The 27,471-nt window shown below is 41.6% G+C and overlaps 1 protein-coding gene across 1 annotated transcript in view; it reads left to right on the top strand.

Annotated features, from left to right (window-relative positions):
- PLA2R1 (phospholipase A2 receptor 1) overlaps positions 1 to 27,471 on the top strand; it is a 1,061,792-nt gene that overhangs the window by 884,457 nt on the left and 149,864 nt on the right. The gene's annotated exons all lie outside the window — the stretch shown is intronic.

The raw sequence follows: 27,471 nt of genomic DNA, 5'->3' as shown, positions 1-27,471 counted from the left end.
TCACAACCTGGAACATATTTTACCGTAAATTGATAGTCTTGGAGTCCAACTATCCATTTACAGATGCGAGAAGACACATTGTCTAAACCTTTCTTCCTAAAAATCTCTTGCAACGGTTTATGATCGGATCGTACCTCAAAGGAAATTCCCCAAAGAAATTGCCTAAACTTCTTAATAGCCCAATAAATTGCCAGTGCTTCCTTCTCAATAGTAGAATAATTAAATTCTGCACCATGTAAACTATGAGATGCAAAGGCAACAGTAGTTTCAACTCCATCCCTTAGTTGTTTCAGTACACATCCTAAACCTTTATCAGATGCATCAGTAATAAGATAACATGGAATACTAGGTTGAAAGCTACTTAGAGATTGAGCAGAATTCAGGGCTTCCTTAAGATCCTGAAATTCCATCTCACACTCTTTCGACCAAATAAACTCACTACCCTTCTTGAGCAGAAATCTAATTGAGTTTGATCTTTTAGCAAAATTCGGAATGTACTTAGCATAGAATTCTGCCATCCCCAAAAAGACTTGAATATCTTTCTTACAACTTGGAGTGGATAAACTCATAATAGTATGTACTAAGTCATTTTTTGGCCTAATACCCTCTCTTGATATAACATGTCCTAAATATGTTATTTGAGACTGGCCAAATTTACACTTTTCTCTTTTCAGTGTGATACCTTTGGCTTTGAACAACGAAAGTACACTTCTCAGTTTCTTAACATGCTCTTCTTGAGTGTTAGTGAATACAAGAACATCATCTTGGAAAAAACACACCCCCTTCATACCCCTAAATTTTTTTGCATTTTTGCATTAATCTTTGAAAAACAGCCGCTGCTGAACACAAACCAAAGGGCATACGATTGAATTTGAAAACTCCAAACGGAGTGATAAAAGAGGTAAGAAGTTTAGAGTCTTCAGTCAGTTGTACTTGATGGTACGCAGAAGTAAGATCAAGAGTGGAAAAAACCTTTGCATCTCCTAATGTACTTATCATTTCATTGATGTTCGGTAGCGGAAACCTGTCTTCCACCACTTCTTTGTTCAAGTTGCGTAGATCAATACACAGTCTAATGTCTCCAGAAGGTTTGGTCGCAACTACTATAGGAGCTATCCATTGTGCTGCCTCTACTTCTTGAATAATCCCACTGTCTTTAAGTCTTTCAAGTTCTTGCTTCACTTTTCCTCTTAAACTTATGGGAATATTCCGCACTTTGGAATCTATGGGTTGAGCGTCTTTCTTCAAAACAATCTGATGCATGTAGCCTTTTACACATCCTACATTGGAATTAAATACCTCCGGGTATTCATTCCACAATTGTCGTTCAAGATCAGATACTTCTTGGACCATAACTTGCGGAACAGCATTAGGATTCAAAACTATTCCCAATTCTTTCTGATGGGGCCAACTTAAAATGGTATCTCCGACTACAGGAACATATATTTTCCCAATTATTTCACTGTCTTTGAAACAAATCTTCGCTTTGAAATATCCTTTTAATTCAATAGGTTTGCCACCATACGAGAAAGGCAAAACATCAGGTGTTAGAAGATCAACTTTGCCTTCAAAAAGTGTCACATAATCTTGTACAGACACTAGAGATAACTTTGCACCAGAATCCATCATCATAGTGACAGGAATTTCATTAATCAATACAAGATCTTTTGGGTAGTCACAATGAATTGTGGAGACGCAATTAACATCATTCACTATTTGTAGAATGAAAGGTTGATTATCGTTGTCATCCGTAACTTCATTAATTTTTGCATTGTTCTTGTTAACAGACTTGCAACATTTAGCGAAATGACCCTTTTTGTTGCATTTATTGCAGACAACTTGGATAGCTGGACAGTCTTTAAAGTTCGCTAAATGTGAAGGTGAACCACATTTAAAACAAAATGTTTTAGTTTTGTTCCTTATATTTACAGAGGTTTTAGGTTTGGAATCTATTTTGTTTAAAGAAGGAGAAACTTTTGAATTCTTCAACGTTTCAATACAGGATTGAGAATGCTCAATTTGTTTTGCAACTTTCATTACTTCATCGAGAGACGGATCACTTCTCGACCACAGAGCTTCCCTGATTTTATCAGATTTGCATTCTAACATAAATTGGTCTCGTAAGCGTTCCTCTATATTAGCACCAAAGTTGCACAGAGAAGCTAATTTGTGAAGATTCGTTATATAATCTTCGATTGATTCTTCATCCATCTGTTTGCTTTTTCCAAAATAAAACCTTTGTAGAAGAATAGAGACTTTGGGTAAGAAATGTGTGTCAAGACGAAGAAGGTCATCAAAGTCATTCAAGGGAGCATCACCAACTGCTCCATCCAAACTTGACACAGCAGGTAATGTCTCCAATATTTCCTGCCCTTCCGCACCTAAACAGTGTTGGAGAAGTGACGTTTTCCTTTCAATTGATAAGTTTGTACCGCAAACTTTTAAATATGTTAGGAAAACTTTTTTCCATTTTGGCCAAGGAATTGTTGGTTCACCCGGAGAGGATAAGAAGAAAGGAGGAGGAGAGATATTTTGCATAATGAAAGGAGAAAAATGATAAGAATATCATATACAGAGAGTAGATTGTAAGAGAGAACTAAAATAACAAAGAAAAATAAAAGAAAAAAAAACGAACCAGAAAGTGACTAAGAGAAAAAAGAAGAAAAAAAAAAATAAGGTGCCGAAGATTTACAAAGAAGCTGAAAACACTAACAAATAATAGAATAATATTCTTAACTTTTAAACAGTACAATATTGTACTGCAATACAGTTAACAATCCACTAAAAACAGAAATAAGGTTTTAGTATCACTATAAAGGATTATTGTTAGTGTTTGAGTTTGAAAAAAAACCAATTGAAAATAAGGATACAAATGTAACGTAAGAGGCAATTAAAATTGCTCAATTAGTTCTAATTAACATATATGCGTCTGAATTCAGAAGATCACATCTGAAACCAATGGTAATTTGACACACGCGCACGAGAAATTTTAAAGAAATTAAGCCACGGAATGTAAGCGTCCTGCGTTGCTAAGAAGCGACGGATGGGTCGCCAAGCAACCAGGGCCAAACAACGCACGAGGACCCAAAGGCTTACTTTAGCGGCTTAGCGTCCCGCGTTGCTACGTAGTGACGCATGCGTCGCCAAGCACCCAGAATCAAACAACGCACAAGGGCCAGAGTGTTTACTCTGCAGGCACGAACACGTGCGCAGAGTTAAACAAACATGACACGTGTCTTGTTGCTAAGCGACCATACTCGCGGCAGAGCAACAAAATGAAACGCGTTAAATAAAACGTTTGAATTTCAATAATAGGAAAAACAAATAAACGGAGAACGGAGGAATAACACGTGGAACAAATAAAATATATGTAGCTACAGTAATTGAATGATACACAAAAGAGATATGGAAAATAAACAGGAAAAGGAAAAAGAAATTGAAATGAAAAAAGAGATGTTAATATAAACGAAGGCACAGGTAAAAGAAGAACAGAGAGGAAGTATAGTACAAAAGAAAATTATTATTATGTAAGAATCCAACAATACCAGGTCCAAAATAAACTAGAGTTCCTGTTGTAGGATGGAGTTCGCCAGCTCGTCGCCAAAATGTAGTATCAGTCTTCAAGATGAGAGTAGGTCCACGCAAATGAGAGATGAAATCCAATTTATTCCAGTTATCTTTCTTAAATTATAAAACAGGAACCCCAGTCTTCACTCAAACCTCCAGCCCCATCAACTGTCCAGCACGGAATGCTGTCCAGCTGAGGAGGATACCAAATGCGACAGGTGAAGCTGGGAGATACCACATAGATCATAAATAATACAAATACTCCTAAAACATAAAATACAACTCTACATTGAAATACTATAACAAAATACAACTTACAATATTGTTCTAGAAATAAACACAATACCACACCCATGCCTTCTCCAGCCAGCTGTCTAAGACAGCTCAGGTTGGAGAGGTTTAAAGTGTGCGTGTCTGGCTGGCTGGCACAAGGCAGTCAGTCAAAGTCAGCCAAAGTGACATGTGCAGCTTAAACTTAAGTGCCCAACACTCCTCCCTGCTGCTGCCACACAGCAGCAATGGTCCAGCCCTGTTGCCCGGCAATACTGAAACATATAAGGGTAATAAATGTACTTTATTATCATTTAGTTTTTCGACTGTGCAGCATTTTACTTAGTGGGGTGATGGTCTTCTGCCCTAATAGAGGAGCCGTAGCTGTGAAAATGTATTGATGTCAACTAAAGACATATCATTAGTAAAATAATTTCCAATTTGCAAGCCTCAACTACAATTTGAGGATTATACAAATCGCATTGAAAAGAAAGGTAGAGTGAACGGAGCCTTCTTTTCCGAAACTAAAATTAAATTGAGGCCAGCCACTACCACACTATACGTATCAGCTATAAAAACATTACATTAATTTCAGCAAAAATAAACACAATCTATGAAGAAATTACAGGAGTTAGGCAATACTAGCTGTTTGTGTCAAATGTGTTTTGAGAGGAGAATTGGGCTTTTGGGGGCAATGCATTCACCGTACTTAAAAGGATGGAATGTCCTTTTTGGAAGAAGCAGGCCAGCTAGGGCCAATCATTGTTCACATTGCTGCACAGCTCATGTAATTGAATACTCTTTTTATGGATTATACACATTTTAGATCCATTGTAGTTTTTATTGATACCTGTATAGGTAATGTCTATCATGCACAAATAATTAAACTTCAAGCATATGCTCAATATTTGGATGCACCTCAAATGTTAAGGTTGGAAGCAATCATACATTGAAATGATCAATAGTGGTTCATTTATTTATTGATGCATATTTAAATAGCACATACCTTACAGAAGGGGGTTGAGCACCTTACAGGAGAAATATTTCATTACATGGTAGTCACAGATGGTGTAAGTAAGTCAGAAACGCTGTATGTAATCACAATGTTGAAAGTACAATAAGGTAGATCATTACATAAAACAGAATGCACAAAGGCTGTAAAAAGGTTGAGGTAGTATATGTAGGTCCTGATTACGAGTCTGGCGGTCCCAGGGCTTCCAGACTTGTGGTGCCACTTTTTGCCTGAATTACAGGCATTGAATAGCGCGACAGGTGCTGCCGCACCCGACGCACCATAACATTGCCGCCAGCTTGATTACAAGCCAGCATCAATGTTGTGGGTAGTTTCCCGCTGGGTCAGTGGGCAGAAACTCATAATAGGGCCAGCAGGCGGAAGACTGAACTGGTGGTCTTCCGCCAAACTCGTAATGAGGCCCAGAGTGTACAAAAGGTATATGTGGATGTAAGAAGCATACAGTGCACAACATATAAAGAGAGGATGAGAGCACAATGCATATAGCACACTGTAAAAAAGTACATAAAATACTGCCGTAAAAAGGTTATCTTAGATTTCTTTCCTGATTGCAAAAAAAGGGGTTCAGATGACCGTCTAATATCTAGTTGGTTAAATTATAACTCTGTATTTTTAGGGAAAACAGTAGTTGCTGCTGGCAGTAGAATAAGCGGGTAGCCTGCTAAGAAGGAATAAGAAGAAGTAATATGCAGCTCAATACAAATGCTCAAATTCAGCATATTGTAAGGCCTTCAAATCAGTAAAAACTATTTTTGCACATATAGAATGACAAAAGATAATTAACACCATCTCCAAAAACAATGAATTTTGGGCCTCTGGTTGCTGGTAGTTGTGCTAAGTTCAATACAGAACCAGACCAGTTTATCCTTGACTTTCAAAGGTTAGTAAGTTATATGGTGATTAATATCTGGTTACTCCGTAATAGACTGTTTACTGAGCTGCAACATCTACTCTTGGGGTCAGTGTTAACATGATAAATGATCTAATAAAAAAGGCAAAGTGTTTGTGTGACATTGGCCTGAGCACTCATCCAATAGCATTACAAGTTAGCCCCACTTTTCAGGGAGGCTTCTTATATCATTAATTTGTAGATGTTGCAAAATCAAAAATTGCATCTCGGTTACTAAAAGACAGTCATCTGGTACCTTTCCACAGTAATGGTAGTAAAGAATCACCATAGAGTTACTGATTGCAAATTTTACTGAAATGTAAAGAGACGTTATAAGTGAAGCGGCTAATAAAATATCTTACAGCTTGGATTGTGCTCACAATTTATGCCCAGTTAAACTATCAGGCTTCTATTGAGTATAGCTTATTTAGAAAATTCTGTGTACTAATTATACTTTATATTGCTGAATGAACAGTTCCTCCTTTACTTTTGGCAATATTAGAGGAGGTAAACTGTGCAGTAAACTTTCCAACTTTGGCATTTACACAAGTTTAGTTGAATTACTTTAGGCTTGCATTAGGGTAGTTTGGTCAGGGAGAGATGCAGTAGTATGTAATTGTTTCACAGAAGAAAAGGGCTGAAACAGGGTGGGCTTGGCATTGACCTACTGGAAAAGACTCCAGCTGATTCTTAACACCTACTAGATAGATAGGGAAAGTGCAATCAAGTTAGTTACATCTGAATTTAGAAAAATAAAGATCATGAATTTTTGCATAAAACGGCCATTTGTTGGAATATGAAAGTTTCTACATAATAAAAAATGAGGGACTTCTGCTACATTGGTTTTACTATTATTTCACCATTATTAAACTGGTCTAAACAATTGACTGTGGTCAAAAGCAAGCTAAGTACTGTTTGCCATGGGCTCATTTGTATAATTCCCATGTGGTACCCATTTACAAATTTAAAGTTACACAGAAGTAGATCTAAGTTTGTAAATGTATTCTTACACTTTGTGGTGAATGTACTACTTTTGGCCATTAACCTTTTCCAAATGTAAATTTACTACAAAGTGAAGTTCTACACATCTCCCTTGATAAAATGGGGGTAAAGCTAAATATATAAGTGTAAAGTTACAACAGCCAACAACAACTAGAAAAGCTAATAAGCTTCACCTATGTTTGATATATCGGTTTTGTCTGTGTTTTTATAGACATTTTGTACAGCAGCAGGGAGAACATGCTAAACAATAATAAAGGCTGGCACTTACAATAAAACCCCATAGCAAATAATATTAAAATTAGTTTATGTTGATTTTTTTAAACAAATATGAATTTAATTCAATATTAAAAAAGTTTAACTATAGTTATATGAGTTAACAAATTCAATATTATGTTTAATTTTAGATGTGAATGTGATTATTTTTTCAAAAAGATAACTGTATTTATTTTAATTAATTCAATGCAAAATGTTTTGTAATGTTTAATGCATAATAAATAAGCTCAAACGTAATAGTAAGTAATGGGCTGTATCTCAGCCTTTTTAAAGTTATTTTTAACAAAAGATTTACAGAGCACATTCACTGTCATAGGCAAAACCTAAAGGGACCTAAATCAGTCTTAAATGTACTCCAGCCTAGTCCTGGAGTATGTCCAGCATCATAAATGGCCACACCTGTTGGTAGTGAAACAACTACCATAGACAATAATGGAGGATGTGACCTACAATACAACCCAATAACAAATATTAAAATGAATTAATGTATTTCGACTTTCAAAAAATAGACATAAATGTCACTTAATATTAATACGCATATATATATATATATATGTATATATATATATATATATATATATATATATATATAAATTAAACAATTCAATAATATTTTCATTGAAATCAAAATATCCCTAGTTTTAATAATATTAATTAACTACATTAATCTAAATTAATTCAATGCATAACTTCATGTCATTTTACCACATAATAAATAAATGCAAATATTTTAAAGAGTCTTCAGAAATTATTTTACATTGAATTTAATATACCTACATTATTTAAATATGAATTCAAAAGTATGTGGTGTAACAGTACTTTTAATAACTAACCAGAAATATTCCACAAGTACTCAAAGTTCTCCAACACCTGAACCAAGTTAGGGAAAATGTAAAAAGTTTAATTAACTTAACAAACAAAAGTAAACATTTTTTATGCCAAATAATAATGATTCTATGTAGAATAAAATGTTAAGAAATGCTTCAGTAATACTAACCTAATTTTGAGTTAAATATTTCATTAATGTATATTTATTAAATGAATCCAAACTGAGGTAAAATGTTTATATTTACTTACTATGCTCTTAAAATAATAAAAAATATAAAAGATAATGTATAGAGTTATGTTAAATTAATTGAATTGTTTAATTATAAAATATAATTACATAAAATACACATATATATTCACTGAAAAACACAAAGGTTATAGTAATGTTATAGTTAGGTGAAATGTTCAGTAACAACTTAGGGCCTCTTAATGACATTGGCGGTAAATGCCGCCTACCGCCACTGCGACGGCGGCAACATAACATCACCGTGGCTACCAGCCGCCAACCGCATTATGACCATAGACGGAATACTGCCAGAAGGCTGGCAATATTCCGTCGATGGTCATGGTGGCGGACGGCAGTAAGGTGGCGCTGCTGGCAGCAGCAGTGCTACACCAGCAAAACACTGCCTACCGTATCATGGGCCATGATACGGCCTTGCAGTGTTTTGCTGCCAAACGCTGGTGCTGGCAGCAGCGCCGCATCCTGTCTCCCCCTACAAGCAGGTAAGTTTGGTTCTCTGACAGTCTGAGTGTGTGGGGTGTTGTGTGTCTGTTTTTATATGTGTGCATGCAGGTGTGAGTCGCATGCAATGCGTGCGTGCGTGAATGAATGAATGTGAGTGTACGTGTATGTTGTGTGTTGTCAATGCATGTGTGCTACAATGTATGTTAGTGTGTGTTGCGGGGTGTGGGTATGTATGTGTGCGTGCGTGGGTGGATGTGGGTATGCGTGTGTGTGTGGATGTCGGGGGCTCGGGAGAGGGAGGGGGAGAGTGGGGGAGGACTCTGGGGAGGGGATGGGGCGGGGCGGGGGCAGGGGACACCCCTATCAGTGCCAGGGAAGGAATTGCCTAGCACTGATAGTGCCTACCACGTGGTTTTTGGCGCAGTAGATTTATCACGAAAACCATGGCGGTAGGCGGGGTCATAATCCAGAGGGTGGGATTGTGATGGCCTTCTGGCTAGAGTCCGAAGTCTCCAGCCCAGAGGCTGTTACCCCCCTGGCGGACTGAGTGGTCCATTGGCAGTTTGGCTTGAGCCAAACCGCCAATGTCATAATTTGGAAAAAGGTACTGCCAGCCTGTTGGCAGTACCTTTCCCCAGATGACTGCCATCCACCAGGGTCGTATGAACCCCCATAATGTTTTAAACTCTAACCACCACAGAAACACATCACTGATACATATCTCAAGTAACTATAACTCGTGCCATAAGGTAACGATAATGCATCTCCACCTTGCACAGTTTTATGATCAGTAATTTAATTGAAAAAGTTGCAGTGATATTATCAATGATATAATAGAAAATGTCATTAGTTGAGATAACTTTAACTGGTGAATTTCTATGTTTTTAGAGTTTATAACATTTACCTTGTTAGAGAACATTTCACCTAACTATATTGTTACCTTAACCTTTGTTTTTTTAAATATAAAGTAACATTTGATTTCCATATGTAAAGCAAACCCCCCCCCAGAGCCTACCCTATGTCCAGGCCCTGCTGCCAACTCCTCGCAGGCAGCTGAACCCACACTGCACACACCCTTTGGCTGTGCGTAGGGTTGACTACAGCTGACCCCTACAGGCAGCCAGATCCCTGCCCCCCTTCCACCCTCCGCACTCACTAGCTACCCTATATAGAAAGCAATATTATCATATTTCTCCAAACATTGCCTATAATTGTAATCACATGTATATTTCCATAATGACTTGAAAAATATTTAATAAAGTGTTATTGAACTATATGCCTGTGACTTTTTCTATTTACACAGGGCCTCATTACTAATGTGGCGGTCTGAGGACTGCCACACTTGCAGTGACCGTCTGACCGCCACATTACAACCCTGGTGGGCAGACCCCCCCTAAAGACCACCCTCTTCCACCAGGAACATGGTTCCCGACGTAGTGACGGTGGCCTGAGTTGTACTCAGCCAAGGGGGCCCTGAACTGAGCACCGCCTGGCTGATTAGAACTCAGCATTCTGCCAGCCTTTTCATTGTGGGGACCCTACCATGAAAAGGCTGGTGGAAAGCCAGTACTGAGGGCCTGAAGGGAGGACCCTGCACTGCCCATGCCTATGCCCATTGCTTGCGCAGTGCAAGGGGTCCCCTTCCCCAGCACCTCATGAATGTGCACTGTCTGCTTGCAGACAGTGCGCATTCCACGGTTGCAGGAGTGCTACAATATTTGCATCAGTTCCTCTAAGGGAGCCGAGACCAATATCATAACACTGTTTCCGCAGGTCAGCCTGGCGGGAACCGCATACTACAATTTTCCCATCCTCCCCTTTGTTTGAAATAGTGGCCCCATGGGATAGGATCCCTGGGGCCTCTCCTGGCTCAAGTAGAAGGGCTGCGCAGTCCCTCTCGACTTTATTTCAACCTAAGATTTCAGCCCTGGGGGATGGGGTTCCTGGGGCCTCCTGGAGGCTCAGGGAGGGGTGCCACGTGCCCCCTTCCCTTTAATTATGATACAGACCGCGAAGAACTGGGGCCCTGGAGTTCTCTTGGAGACATGATCCTAACTTTAACAACCCAGTGACGATATATATTTGTGGCATTTATTCGTAGGTTTTCAACAGCAATAAAAAACACACAGTAAATGATATCAGCATCAATACATATAGAAGCAATAAATAATATCCAGCAGGGTTCAGTCATACAGAACTACCTAAAATATATATGGGAAGCAAGAACCCATGAACAATAACATACCAGACAAATGATGTAGACAAACAAAATCACCCAGACCTCAGTCTATTATAATTCTTAATCTAGCTAACTATTACAGCAATAAAACCCATGCAAACTGATTAATTCCTCCTTGGCAGAATATACTAACATATCTTAAATATTTGGAAAAGTACTACTGTCTAACTCTTTGGAAAGGGTCATAATTCCAATTGATTGTAAGGGTGGATGAGGAGGAGGAGAGATAAGGAGGAAGGAACAGACACACTGCTATTAAAAAGGAGAGGTAGTGGCATAGGAATGTAGGAAAAATTAGGGGGTTGTTATATTTTAAAAAGTTTAAAGAAATGCATCTATTTTAACATTAATTTTTATGGGGTTCGACTTTAAATCTCTGCCTCCATTATTTATTATGGCAGGGTGTTGCAGTAGCAGCAGTTGGTCATGTAGTGGCACTTAACTAAATGTAATACTGTTTTGGGTCCTATTATGGCTGCAGTAACTTTAGAAGTGCAGTTTGTGAATAGCAATGGGCTTACCAGTTGTGTGCGGGTGCTAGTTCCTCCCTAAATCACGTTTTAACCCGCCTTAAACCCCTCTTTGCTCCTCCCTCCAATTTAGTAGCAAGTATTCCTCTTTTTCCAGTCAAATTCCCCTTGTCCCTTCCACGTTTACTACAATGTAGTAAACTTACATGTGTGAAGATCTCCACTAGAAAAGACAGAGAAGTGAAGGTGGACATTTACACTCAAAGGTTTGTGAATTGCAATTTTCAGTAAGTAAGCAGTACTACTGTAGTTCTATTTTACATACTATGGGCCTAATTCACGAAGGGCCTCTGCAGTCGCAGCAAAGGACCCAGCAGGTGCAGCTGTGGTCCCACACTTGATACAGCAGAAATGGAAAACTGCTGTATGGAGGTCCCACCACGAGTGCAGGACCCCTGTTGTAACTTAAGGGCCTCTGTTGCGACTGCAGAGACCATTTGAGAATTAGGCCCTACTCTTATTATCTAGGCAGACCAATTGAAGCATTTCTGTAAGTCCAATATGACAAGGTTGAAATGCACTGATTTAACTTTGTTTTATTTCACATAATAACAGCCATTTGTACCTAGAAATCTGAGAACAGCGATTTTTATCTTTATGTATACATTATATATTTGATTTATTTGCTTAGAATTGAATTATTATTGTTTGTATTATCTCTAAACAATGTATTCTTAAGGTCCTCCCACTTGCTCAGGCCTTGCAATTGCACTCTAATTTGTTTTCTGACATTGTGATTGGTTACTCTTGGAATATTGATGTCCCATTTAATCATTATAAATGTCATTGTTTTGCACCAGTATATTTACTATGCCATTTATTGTGATGTTCTAGAAAATCAGTCACCAACTAGTAGCTCAGGAGATACTGGTAGCTAGCCAATACTCTTGAAGTAGTTCTCCATGGGAAGCTCAGTGAGGTTCATTATTGGGAGGGTTTAAGCACAATAAAGGTGTTAGCATTGCTTATTTCAAGACCCTTACAGTGGCAGCTAGAAAAATTAATGGAAGGGCCTCATGCCTAGACATGAACACACACTGTGTTGGCCTATATGGCCTGCACCATGACCTTATGTATCTACTATCAGTCTAGTAAAGCTGGAAGGAGATTGGACAATTTGCAGGCTCCACTCTATTAGTCACACTATGCACACTATGTGTGCCAGCAGTAGCCATAGCTAGACCTGGAGTGAAGTGTTTTTTTTTTTTTACTTTGCATTTTCATGTTGGACAATGGACACTGGACGTCAGAGGTGGAGGCAGTGCTGCAGTGCAAGCGGGCCAGTGTGAGCAAGCTGGTGTCCTATGCAGTTGCTTTCTCTGGGGGGACAGAGGAAAGACCTCCTGAAGACCAGCAGATCATCGAGTGCCCCTAGTGAGCTCTCAGCTCCCAGCAGTCTGCCGCTGGTCCTGCTGACCCCGCCTGCTTTGCCCAAGGACACTCCTCTGACCTTGCAGGAACACGAGCAGGAACAAACCCCGTGGCTGTAAAGGTGGTGGGGTGGTGAGATGGTGAGGTGATTGGAAGCCTAGGGGAAGTGTGAGGTTAGACAAGGTGAGGCGTGGCACATGGGGTGTACTGTGCCCCTGCCCCCTGAAGGCCCTTGAAGCCTCCCAAAGCCAACTCGCCACCACTGGTATCCATTAGCCCCTGGAGAATTGGTGCCTCTGGTGCCTTAGATGGTGGAGTGCGGTGGCTGTAGGCAGCCACTGCTAAGTGTGTGCTCCAGAGACCCGCAGAAGCAGCCCAGCTAGGGCTGGGTGAGACTTGCAGGGGGCTGGCGAGCCTCGCTCCAGCCTCACTCCAGTCTCTTACTCTTGCTCCCACCTCCTCTGTCTAACAAAGGCTTCTCCTCATTCCCTGCATTGCTTCAGACACCTCACTGAGTTTACAAAAATAATGTTTACCCACTAAGGCTTATTAACGTCTGCCTATGGATGCCTACAGCATCATCTCAACCCACCCTAGATGGATTTGTGGTGAATGGGCCAACATCTGCGGCATCCTAAGGCCTGGCGAATAGAATAAGAAAGCTAACTACTTCATCAAATACACACTCAGCTGAGTGGAGGATACTCCACTATTTGTCCTTTCACTAGTGACTTAGGATAATGACAAGAAGAAGAGGGCATTTTACCAGCATGTGGCTTACTAGCACCACAAAGGCAAAAGCAGATCAGGGGCAAATGAGCTGAGCCCTTTTTGCCTCAAATGGCTCAAAGCTCAAGGGTTGCAAATGCCTCGAGGACAGCCTGTCAGGCCCACGGGTGGCCCAAAGTGTTCTTTGAGCAGCAGATGCCTGGTGCGGCCACCTGTGACAGTGCATGGAGACAATGCCAGGAAAACTCTAAAAAGTGGTGAAACAATAAATGCCATGCCAGCATCAATATCAATATTGGACTTTTTTAGGAAAAATCAAATGTATTTTCAGACCTTGTACTGCGGCAACCCCTTGTTGATTCTGCAGCTATCTCAAGCAATATAAAGGTTACCAACTCTTCATCAATGCTCTTCGAACAAACAAACAACAATGCCATACAGTCGTGGGACAACATAATTAAAAAAATATATAACCTAAAAGTCTCACACACAGTATGGTAGCAGAGCTTCCGCCGGACTCCACATCAAATTTTGAGGAACAGACACAAAAGGGCATGGGTATCATCAGCATAACTGACACTCCTAGCCTTTTTTCCTCATGTTGATCTACAGTTGCAGGAGAAACGGGCACCCCCTGCTGCCATAATTACCTCATTTGATTCATTGATCTGGGCCCATAAGTTGGAGGGAACAAGGGCTCTGAACCCCCTCAGAGGGTGCTAACATAGGGAATCTAGCACTGGTAGAGCAAGCTGATCCATTTGACCCGTGGGGGACTTAATGGGGCCTCAAGCTTTTACTCAGGCTATATTTACTGTTGACAATTGCGGCTAGGTGGATTCTAGCAACACAAACAGCATAGAGCCTTCTAAAGAACATGCCCAACCACACTCTGCCAATGACCCTAGCCACATGGACTGTTCAAGTGGGCAGCAGAGAACAGATCCATCAGTTTCTCAATCTGACTGTGGCCAGAGCAATTTACTGGCTTTGATTAATGCCACTTTGGTCGCCTTGATAAATGCTCTTACCTGGCAATCGGATAAGCTAAAGATTCAATTGGATCTGATACAAGCCTTAGCTACAACTATTACTAAGATGGAGGCTAAACTTACTGCACTGGAACAAAGAGGATTCAGCACAGCTAGTATTGGTTACCCAACATGTGCCTGCCTCCCAATTGTTGACAAACTATCAACCTTGCCATAAATACTGACCTCTCTGATTTCAGAATAGAAATTAACTTTCCATACTCCGGCTATTGTCAAGCAATAACCACCTAATTCTGCATCATCAGATCTATCAAATCTGAATCCAGAGTCCACTGTCAATGCTACTGGAAGCCCGGGTGGTTAGGCACCTTTAACGTCAATTACGCGCATGAGGGCCCCCTCCCACAGGATATAATAACTAATTACCCTAATGCCCTTGGGGCGGATGCCCACATTGAGGCCCACGTCATTGTTCAACAACCTCCCATTGAGCCCAAACAGAGAATGGAGGCACAGGCCAACTCCACTTCTATCACCAAGGATGACATAGCCTGTGCGGAAACTCAGTTGTCAAGGGTATTATCCAGGAGAGCCAAAAAGAGGCCAAAAAGGCAAAAAACGAAGCTGCAAAAAAACAACTGCAAACTCAGTACTCAAAGGAACAAAAACCAGCGGACCTTAGCACAACCTAGTTTACCCCATCTTCAAGGATAGGAAGATAGGCAAGAAGGACTCAGGATATCAGAATGTGTCTCAATCACCTGAACTTCAGTTTGCTCTGAGTACCACAAGAGACCACGAGTTAGGCCTGATTATTTCCCACAATACTGTCATTGCTTCCCCGAAGCTCAGTACACCTTCGGTCTCTACGTAATCAGGGCATCATAATTTGGTAAAATTTTTACCGTCTTCTATACATCCTGATACTCTCCAGGCAGGATCGCCCAAGTCAATCAGCTCCCAAGCTAGGTCAGAGGAGACCAAATCAAATATTCCAGCAGTTTCATCATCTACTGGAGCCATCATAGTAGTACAGTTGAGTTCACTCTTGAGCAACCAAAAGACGCTCACATGAAAAATGTTGATTTGTCCAGTGAACTGGCTGGTACTCACACCACAATATCAAACCGAATGCAGCCACAACATCCTGAATCATTCCAATTTGCTACAGCTTTTCAAGGCACTTCCAAAGCCGATCAATATAAAGTTGGAAGATTTTCTAAGTATTGCATTTAGATTACTACCAGAGCACAATAAAGGCAGAGAATCAACAATGCTGTCATTAAGAACTCTCGTATTGGTTGAACAAATTCTTGCAAATTAGTTGATGCTGTAGGAATGGGGTATAAAGATCTCCAAAACAAGGCCTCCTAAATACCCTCTCCCATAGAAAATACAAAACAATTCTTCAAACTTGCAAGCTTCCACTTATTGCATCCTTAAGGGGGTAGGGCGCTCTAAATCAAACTTGTCCAACAATAAAATGTGCATATCTCAATCTTACTTAAGTTCTACGGATTCAACCAGGAGAGTCGCCTTAGAATCTACTGAGGTAAATAGCAAGCATGATTGGGCATGGCTACCATCCGCTTTATCCAGCCACTCACAGAATTGTTACAAGCGTCAGCAATCGAGCACCAGAAAGAAAACATCACCTACAAATCTTGTCATTGAACGTCACTGGGCAGACTAGACTCCTTATATTTGTTTCGTTCAATCAGTTTTTTATTGGTGCTGATGTACTTTGATTCCAAGAAACTTGGCTAATGAATCCTTTGCTAATCTCTGGGTTCCATGAAGTATATCAACCAGCAATAAAAAGAAACATCTTTGGAAGGCCACTTGGCAGCCTCTCGATATAGTTTAACATCAGTTTAGACTTGAAAGTGAAAAAAATAGCAGCCCATGACGATATGATGCAATCAATTACGATAAAAGGTTAAAAAACTAAAAACCAATGGATAAAGACTTTATTAATCTATCTTTATTTTAATTTCTTTGGTCCTGGAAGGCCTGAGAGGATTCTCAGATTAGTTGAAACCCTAGAGGCAGTGTTATGCAATCACACTGGTTATAGCATCATCATTTGTGGTGAATTTAACCTTATGTTCTTGTGGGAAGTGCGGGATAACTTCCAGCCAGTATGTCCCGCAACCAAGCTGCTTCAATGCCTGCTCGCTAAACATGGTCTTGCCTCTATTCAGCACACACTTGAAAAGAACTTTATGGCACAAAAGTATACACAAACCTTCCAGGGGGAAAGCACTCTTGATTACATCTTTTCCTCAGATGAAATCTTCAAGCGCTTGGAGACTTCTGAAATTCCCTATATAGAGGCGAATGATCGCTTTCCTCTCCCACAGAACTGAATATGCTTTTAATTTGCCTGGACAGCCACAAGACACTGGGGAATTCAAAAGGGGATAAAACATTACAAGTAATACAGTTAATAAAATGTGGACCAATCTCTGAGAAAAAGCTGAAAGTCTGGCAAGCTACCAGGGGCTACTCTATCATGTCTCAGACAGGTGAAAACATGCAGAATAATTGGCCAGATATTATTAGTGATGTCCTCCAAAGTCTTGGCCCCGCATCATCCTCTCAGATACCGTCAGTAAGCCTCTCCCAGGTGCGCTTCATAAAGGAGAGCAAGGGGAGTATCCGCAGGTTGCAAAAATTATGTCACAAAACAAAAAATCCCTTCATTTAAATCAGAGCTACTGTTAAAGTTTGCGGCTTCTATCCAAACAACAAAAGCAATTGGTCTGGTCTCTAAAGTGCAAACAGGTAGCTAAAGAGTGGCTACATATTTATTCACTACCGATTAAGCATAACCAGGCAGAGCTATGGAGGTATATTAAAAATAAGATGAGTCAACGTGGCCTCTGAACAAATGCGATTAAGGCTTCAAATGGATACAACATGTAAATAAGATATACGTAGCCAATACTGCCACCTCCGTCTGTCCTTGGGACAAATCCTCACAAGATATGCAACGGGGATATGAGCTAGTACCTGTGGCCACGGATATCTTGACTATCTTGCGCAGTATCAGGGCAACAGGTGCTCTGGGTCTTAATGGTATCCCTGCATAACTCTTTAAGAGCGACATTGAGTTGTGGTTTTCATCAACACTTTCAACATTGTACTGCACATCCCTGGTAGCTGGAGGGTCTCTATCTTAAACCCAATATACAAGAAAGGGGACAGGCAGAACCTAGCCAATTACTGCCTCATCACCCTTCTCGACATCAAAGCTGAGGTTTTTGTCTCTGTTCTACTAAAAGAGCTGGAAAACTGGGTGGAAGCTAACAGGACAGTCCTGTTTAGCCAAACAGGCTTTAGGGCAAACTCAGCGACTATTGATAACATAGTGACCCTCTCAAACTTAATACATCAAGCCTCCAGCAAGAAGTCACCGTCTTTATGCCTGCTTCGTGGACTACTTCACCTCATTTGATTCGGTGGATAGAAATTATTTATGAAGGCAACTACAAGGATGGACCATTCTGATGTACTTGTTGAGGGATATAGTTTCACTCCACACATCAACCTGGGTGAGGGTTAAGCTGTCACAAATGGGTGTAAGCAGGAAGATCCCCACAGATAATGGTATAAAGCAAGGCTGTGTCCTTGCCTCACTTCTATGCAATTTTATACAGTGGATAGGTCCCTGTCCTTAAAAGGCACCTATTTTATTCCGCCAAAAATTGCGGACCTCAAAGTCAAGTTGCTACAATATGCGGATTACATTGTCTTGTTAGATCATTCCAGAATTCGGCTTCAAAAAGCACTACCTGCCCTCCATAATTATAACAAGACAAATACAATGAAGGCAAATGCATCAGAGATTAAAGTAAGAACTTTTAAGAGGATGCCAATAAAACTGAACCATCATTAGAACATGAGCCCCCTAAAGATTAGTGGGGCCAAATTGTACAATTACTTAGGAGTGTGGCTGACTGCGAATGGAATCTCTAAAACTCATCTGTGCCACCTCAAAGCAAAGGCCAAACTGATAATTACAAGAGAATGCCAGCTCAATAATTTAATAGAAAGATCCTCCTCAGTGCCTATATGACGAGCTCAGGGCATCCCAAATACCAGCACAAAAATTTGGCCATGAAGTCTTCACGGGGCAGTTTACCAAAATAGTGGAAACACTCCAAGTCAAAGGATAAAACAGAGTGTTCAAGCTACCTCAATACATAAGAGGCTGTTTGATAAGATTAAAACTTAGGGGCATATTTATACTCCGTCTGCGCCGATTGTGCGTCAAAAATTTTGACGCACAATCAGCGAAAACGTTGCCCCGTATTTAAAGTTTGACGCCCGAGTCCGTGGACAACAAATGTCCGCCGTGTGCATCATTTTTTGGATGCGGCAACCCGCCCTGCGTTAATTACATGCAAGGTAGGCTTTCCCATCCAAAAAATGGCTTAAAGGGCCGTGCGTCGTATTTATGCTTTCGGGCAAAAATGACTCACGGACGGGAGGCGGAGCCAGAAATTACGCACAGCCCGATTTGGGTCAAAAATTAAAGCCTGGGTCAGGGCAGGCGTTAAAATGGGGCAAACACACCTGTATTTAATCAGAACACACAGAACAAACAGCAGAGCAGCAGAGCAGCAACAGGGAGTCATGGAGGTCATTCTAATCCAGCATGCACGCAGACGCAGAGCCCAGCAACAACAACAGCAGCTACAACAACACCAGCAGGGACCCCAAAGGCAGCGCAGAAGGCAGCAGAGGATATTCCTCCCAAGAACAACCCTTCAGGGCTTTAGGGAACACAACATCATACAGTGGTACCGGTTGAACTGGCAGGCCACTCAGCAGCTGCTGTGAAACATTGAACTGCAGTTGGTACCCACTTTGGTGACACCCCACACCATCCCAACAGAAACAAAGCTGTTTGCTGTACTTCATATGCTGGCAAGTGGCTCTTTTCAAACAACTGGTGCCCTGGTAGGTGGAATATCACAACCATCATTCTCCACCTTATTGCCCAAAGTACTGGATGCCATCATTCGACTGACACCCCGCCACATCTGCTTCCCTAACACACTGCAGAAGCAGCAGGAAACTAAACAGGGGTTCTACGCAATCAGTGGCTTCCCACACGTCCTTGGTGCAATCGACTGCACACATGTACGCCTTGTGCCACCTGCTGCAACTGAACACCTCTACCGCAACAGGAAGCACACACATTCCATCAACGTGCAGGCCATTGTCGATCACCAAGGATTGATCACCAACATCATGGCTAAATATCCTGGGAGTGTACATGACTCTTTCATCTCCCGTCACAGCACCATCAATCAACACTTCCAGGATGGACGATATGGCAATGGATTACTTGTCGGTAAGTACAGAAAACCTACTGACATACACACTGCACAGAAACACTCTAGGAAAAACAACACATACACCACAACTGCAACATGTCGACAAGAACACACTCAGGTCGTGACATAGCTAGCCAGGTTTCATTGGTCACCATTGAACCTGTCACACATCTGACAATACTGTACAGCCTAATGTCAATACATCTGTGGCACAACGTTTGGAGTGGGTCGGCTAAATGTCACCTGCAAATAGTAAGCCTCACAATCATGTTTTCTACAATCCATTGCAGAAGTCTAAAAGTATGGGATGTCCATGGTACATTGATATCAACGTGTTAACAACACTGTCAAAATTAACCTGTGTATGGAACTATCATCTCACCCCCAATCAAGACACAGGGACACCTGGATCACAAGTCACAGTGCAAGGGAGGGCACACTGGACTGCAAAGTCCTAAACATACTGCTGACAACCACTCACCAGCCAAACACTCGGTCAGCCAACATAACAACACAATGCAGATGGTACAAGCCCAGGATGCAACACAATAACACAAAAGAGACACAGACAACACAAGACAACTACTGACATGCAAGCTGATATTAATGGGCCAAGCTACATCTAAATGACCCCATTCTCTTTCTCCTACAGCTGATCAGGGGTATGGGATCCAGCCATGGATCATGACACCATTTGCCAACCCAAGTACTGCAGCAGAGCGTGCTTACAATGACGCACATAGGAGGACACGCAGCATAGTCAAGAGGACCTTCGGCATCCTCAAGTCCAGATTCAGGCGCCTCGACATCACTGGTGGTAGCCTCCTATATTCCCCTGCAATGGTCTGTAAGATCATACTAACATGTGCCATCCTGCACAACATATGCATAAGAAGGAACATTCCCCTCCTGGAACCAGACCCACACATGCCTGAAGACGAGGAAGAGGAGGATGCTGCCCTGCAACATGAGGGGGAACAACCAAACACGGCTGCTGGAGTGCGTAGGCGCCAACACATCGTGAACAATTTCTTTTAAATATAATCACCATCACCACTTTATGAACTATTGTAAATAAACACTGATAAGAAACACCACCTCATGGTCTGGCAAATCATTTCTGCACACCTTTAGCTCTAACTATCAGAAGAAGAGTGTCGCCTCATGGAGCATTGATGATATAACAATCAGGACACAGAAAATCTCACAACAAATGTGATGCCTATCATACAACGGTCATATACACACACAATGTAAATGAATGACATCCTGTACAGTTCACCTTTGAAGGGCAATAGCTGAGGACCACACCTATTACACACATACATGTTGGAAACATGGTTCATCGCAGCATATGGCACACAACTAAAACACCATCACTCAAGTAGGGGAAAACAGGCCTCATACATCAGGCAGTTGACATGCTTTTGCTTCAGGAACAGGAATGTATGACCAGATCCTTGACAGCAGTAAGTCCAACTACATACAATCTTTGCAAAGACTATCTGTCACTAGAGTTACACATAAGCAGAACATACACAGCACAAGTGCCACACATATGACAAACATCCAGCACATTACATCCCATCTACATGTCAGCCCTTTTCTAAAATCCTGACACACCCATGCGCCTGGTCACACCCCACCTGTCTGAAGAGGTCCCTGGAATACAAATATGTGTACCCTGATATTCCCTCAACTACACACACACACTAACAAGAGTCATCCAGTGTGCCACACCCTTTCCTATGGTATACCATTGTCATAGTACTATCTGACTGCATGGACGTCAGCTCAAATAATACACTGGCTTGGAGTTTATAAGGCCTGGTATCACCTGTAGATTGCTTCCCGTGTGAAAGGTACTGTAGGCCATTTGAAAGCAAATCTCATCCGACAGGACTTGTGAGACACTGATGGAGGCCACACCAGTGATCACCTCCATGCACACCACCCAAATTTACATGCACCGTCCCTGCTGATGCCTCCAACAGCATAGATGCTGACATTTTGGCAAATACACCGTTAAGCATTGCTACAAATGTAGCCGTGTAACACTGTATCTGGGTTCATGTGTCACCTTCAAAACAACACAGGACATACACAGTTTGACATGTCAACTGTCTACTGCTCCCTCTGACCAGTCTTAGTCAGACCACTGATCATGTCACTTGTGAAAGAGCTGGATCCTGATTGACCCTGCATCCTGTCAGCCTGACTGGCACCTGTCCGTGGGTCACCCTAAATGTTCCCGGTGGCCACATATGGACCACACTTGCTGTACAAAACCTCTCATTCCTCAGAGGCTAATTTGTCATTTGCCTCATCAATGTATACTCAAATACATTGTATTGCATCATCTGACTTTTATTTGTACCTTATTTGTTACAGTGCCCTTGAATAGCTAAATCATGCCCCATCCCTTGTCTGGGCTTCATTAATGCCTAAACTGCAAAGTGTGACAGTGTACCTGTGCCATAGCCTGGGATGGTGTACGTGGGCTCCAGCAGAAACAGCAACCTCAGATAATGTCCATGAAAAGTCTACACATTTTAGGACCCTGACAGTTCACACGCTGAGTAACATTGTCCAAATAATAGAGATGGCCCGTGTGTGGTGAATAGCAGCCATATTATTCTGCACAGAGGCTATGATGTTCCCAGATGTAGTTGCATCCACAGAGGCCAACCTGAGTACAAATGTTGCAATGACATATGCCGGATCCTGACACCTGAGACATTCTCTCACTCAGCACACCAAGGTTGCCCAGTTGAAAGTCTCATTACACGTCTTCAGTGACAGGGTGGGACCATCCACGTGTAGGTTCCCATGTCCTCAATGACTTTACTCACATTTATCTCCAAAGGAGATAAGGAGATAGATATACGATTAGCTGCCACTAACTCATGATGAGACCTGGACGTAATAGTGACAACATAAACCTTAACAGTTGATACAGGGTCAACATTGGACCACACACATGAACATGACACCTCTGTGCAATTGATCACAGGAAATATGTGGATGCGGGCTGCCTCGGAGGCTGGTACATCACAGCCACTGGAGAGGTGTGGCTCAGTTATATGTCATCAACTGTGGCCTCATAATACATATCTGCTTCACCTTTGGCTCTCTGGCACAATTAGAAGGTACCCACTTCGTCAAGGCTTTTCCCTGACTCACTGTTAGAGTCACCAACAAGTGCCTACGAAGCAGTTTACAAATATCCAGGCCAATAGGAAGGTCCGACTGTGGGCAATTCTCATTACCAAATGTCAGCCATCCATCTGGTGCATGTTTTTCCATTTGTGGTGTCTACCTTACCCAAAACCTTGGTAGGCCACACAATGGATGTTGCCACATGTATGACTGACACATGTCCTAACGCATTTCCACATTGACTTGCATCTATGGTATGGACACATTGACTACACATACTACAAGCAAATTTGTGATGCACACACACTGGGCCTACAACTACATTAGTGGCCACCGCACACACAGTGAGCCATAGGCATTGCGGTATCGTACCCATGTATGTCACACTGCTATCTTCTCCTGATGGCAAACATGGCCAAATTCTGCAAGACATATATGTAGCCCACACATTTGGTCAACTAGTGCATCAGCCAACCATCAAACTCCAGCTAAGGAAGTAGTGGTGCATTGTCAGCTGCAGTATGATGTCTCACATATAAACATACACCACCAATCACCAAAGTGGTTGCAAGCAGCCTATCACAGTAGTGTCCCAATTGTAACCTAGCATGAAGATTGAAACATGCCACTAAACCAGGCAATGCATTAAGGGCCACATGCATCAAAAACCTATTTGCTATTATAACATATGGAACTTTAAGAATTTGCTATTAAATCAATGCTAAATGGTATGTCTGATTTTTCAAAAGCAGTAATAGGGAAAACTTCAAATGGGCAAATGCTATTACTGATTTGCAAATAGAGAATCATACTCAATTTGCATCTATGGGCCTGCTGCCAATGGTTTAGCAGTACATAAATTGGGAAAAGCGTTGATGAATTAACAAGTCAGGAACAGTAAATCCCAGGGTGCTGGGGGCCTAAGTCCCCCTCTGCTGCAGCCCAATTAAAAACTTTTTACGGACACGTGAAGCACACACATGCTTAAGGGGCATATGTGCGCTACATGTCAATAGTAAAACATTTTTCTTCTAAATTATCTGGTAATTAGCACATGGTTACCACCAAAAATTGTTTAGGCGTCAATTGCATTACCTAACTGGCCATTTTGCACTTAGGAAAAGCTTGATACATGTGCTCACAAATTAGCTAATAAGGACACCCTATTAGCTATTTCATATGTGGAGAGTCGCAATTTGCAATTATCTAAATGTGTGCGCAATTATAAGTAATCTCCATTTTGGCCAATCCTTACTATTGCACTGTGAATGCCTTCCATACATTCTGAAAGGCACATTTGCTTTCGCTAAGCCCAGTATTTTGCATTTAGCACCGTTAGGTAAAGCAAATTTGCATGAATCATCTGGACATAAAAAATACATAATTTCCATTATGCGTCATATTTACACGCAAACAGCTTGTGCGTCATATTTTTGGGACGCACAGGAGTGAAAATAATGCTGCATCCAAATATTATTAATAATTGGTAAATAATATTTGGATGCAGCATATTTTTCACCTCTGGAAGTAAAAATTATGCTGCATCCAAATTATATTTACCATTTATTAATAATATTTGGAGGCAGCATTATTTTCACTCCTGTGCGTCAAAAAATATGACGCACAAGCTGTATGCGTGAAAATATGACGCATAATGGGAAAAAACGGCGGCCATGTTATGCTGGATGTGATGTAATAGGATATCCTGTTTACAGAATCTGTACAGTGGGTGTACTTTCACTTTCACTTTGCAGTCTGTGATTCTTTTAGACTGTGTGGCTGTGTGCAGAGTGTTGTCCTGTGATTTTGTGCTTTTGTGTCCTGAGTGCTATCTTACTTGTTGTTTTGTCTTTTAATAATTGTTGTATAATACTGTCTGAGTGTGTGTTGTTTACATTTGTCCAGTCCAGTGGTGTATTTATTGTCTGTGGGAGTCTGTTGTGGGTACTGTTATATAGGGGATAGTTGGGCTCTTCTAATTGTTAAGTTTACTTTGTATTTCCTTACTCCTACTTTCCCCATTTTCGCCTTTCTTCTTTTTTTCCCCTACATTTTCCCTTTTTCTGTGCTGAGATGTCGGGTAGGCCATGTCTTGGCAGGATGGGTGAGGAGGAATTGTGGGGGTTCATATGGCTGGTGTGCCATTTCCTCCCACTGATGCTCGAGGCTGGGGGTACGGTGATACAGGGGTATCACACTGAGGCCCGAAAAGTCCGGTGGGAGAAGGTGCGGCATCACTTGGTGCATGTGTATGGGAGCCAATGCAATCACCACCAGCTGAAGCACCGCTGGGCTGACCTGATCTCCTGGGAGCAATATCTGCTGGACCACCTGGGAATCATGATTGGTGGCCCTGTTGGTGAGTACAGATCATGTAAATGTGCACAATTAAAAGCTGGGTGGTGACATGAGATGATTGGTACACAATCTGCCAGATAAGTTGCTGACTGTGTGTAATGCTGCGGAAACATACAGGGTAATTGATGCACTATGTGAAGTATGACAAATGCTAGCAGTCAGGCAGCTCATGCTCTGCAAACTTACAGGATGCTTGTTGCTTAATGTAATTTAGTGCCGCCTTTGTGTCAGACAAGCTAAACATTAATGAGGCAATCATGACTCTACAGGTCACAATTGCCAGTGAAGTATGGATGTACTAACATCATACCTATATATGTTGACGCTATATCTAGACTGACATTGGAAACCCTACATGGTGCTGAAAATGAGTGCTGCCTTCACGTCAATTGATGATAGCTATGTGGCCCAGACATATGTCTCATGTGTGTCTGGTGAGTGTGTAAGGAAAGTGTTCACGGAAGTGCTATGCCTGTTAGGGATTAATGTGCTCCTTCATATTTTATTGATACATGCCAGATCTGGACATGAACCATTTTTGGGAAGGAGTCAGGTGCCCTCAGCTAACATCTTAGACAGGTATTTGGTGTTTGTTGTGCCAAAATCCGATTAGGGATGGCAGTCCAAAGGTATGGACTAGGGTACAAATATCTATGTTTGGTGCCAATCACCATTGTTGGGACACATCAATTTATGAAACTGTAACAACATGAGGTATTGCCAAAGTCCCTGCCCCTCTGTACAATGTACCTATCTGTCACAAATGTGTCATGACCACATAGGCTGTTTGACAGGTCATGCAGTCCTCAAGAAACCAGCCTTTGGATGTCTCTCTTGGATGCACATGATGAGACGAATACACACCAATATTGTTGCTGCTCACTAATGGAGGTGCATGTTTGCCACCACATAACAGTCAGGGCCACTGCATGTGTGTAGAAGTGTGTGTAACTGTAGCAGGAGACCCATCCTATGTAAATGTTGGCCATGAGATATTCCATGCAGTATGAGCATGTCTGAAAGGGTTTCATTACTTATGTCAGCTTACACATTGTTTTTGTTATTGAAAATGTTTGTCAGTGCACTGATTCTGAGCACATTCTTCCTTCCATGCTTTACAGGTGGACCGGCACCATACACAGTGGGAGAGGTGGCTCGTTTTGAGGACCCCGACACCTACAGTGAGTGTTGACATGTGTGTTATGTTTTGTGTATGCTGGTGATGTGTGATGGACTCCTATGTGTTGAACACATTGCAAGGTGTGATGCGCTGCCCAATCATTAGTCTAGTTCCATTAGTGGTATTTCAGTTCTTATAACATTTTGAGTTGACCAATGCTTATCCAATTGTCTGATCTAGGGTTTGTAGACCATTCCTGTAGGCCCCGCTATGAGAACTGGGGTGAGTCATGTGGAATACACTAGTAACAATAAGAGTTGCACTGGGACTCGTCTCAGACTGAGTCTGCATGTCAGACTCACATTCTCCCAGATAGCTTCTTCAAATTGCTTTTCTGAAGACTGCTGCTTCCCTATTCACCGATGTACTGAGTACACTGTAGGTTGAACCTTCTGGGAGCATGTACTTCCACATGTTGTACTACACGTGTGTGGAACTAGAGTGCAAAGGCCTAGGTGTGCATACTAATCATGATTATGGGTGTTCTTGCTACTCTGTGTCTGTTGAAAATAATGCCTCACTGGAAGTATGTGATGCTGACCTAGGTCAGTATATTCTGACATGTGTGGGCCTTGGATAGGTCATGGTTTAGCTGACTCCGATTTGTTGATAGCCCTTACCGGTGGTGTGTGTGTAGAGCCAAACACATGTTGAGTTTTCTATACACTCCTGGGTGCGCATGTAGTTTGGTATTGTTTGTTGTTCTTCCCCCCCTCCCCAAACACAGGCATGGGTTTGTGAATAGGGTACCTAGGACTGAAGCTACCAGTATGTTACACATTCTTGTGACTATTTGAAAGTTTGTTTTAAACCTAGTGTACACACTCAGGTATGGCACATGAGTACTGTACTAGCAAATCCTATTACAAATAGCAGACCTTGTGGTTTGTGTTTATCATCACATACACTGACATATGTAGTCCAAGCAATAGGCGGAGGATGTGCAGCATGATTGTTAGCTGACAACTGTCAGTACTCTGATGGCAAGTTATTGCCAGTTGTTACCCTTCATGTA

Source organism: Pleurodeles waltl, chromosome 3_1, assembly GCF_031143425.1.
Source record: "Pleurodeles waltl isolate 20211129_DDA chromosome 3_1, aPleWal1.hap1.20221129, whole genome shotgun sequence".
Classification (NCBI taxonomy): domain Eukaryota; kingdom Metazoa; phylum Chordata; class Amphibia; order Caudata; family Salamandridae; genus Pleurodeles; species Pleurodeles waltl.
Note: the sequence above shows the minus strand (reverse complement) of the source record. Positions and strands in the feature narration are given on the sequence as shown.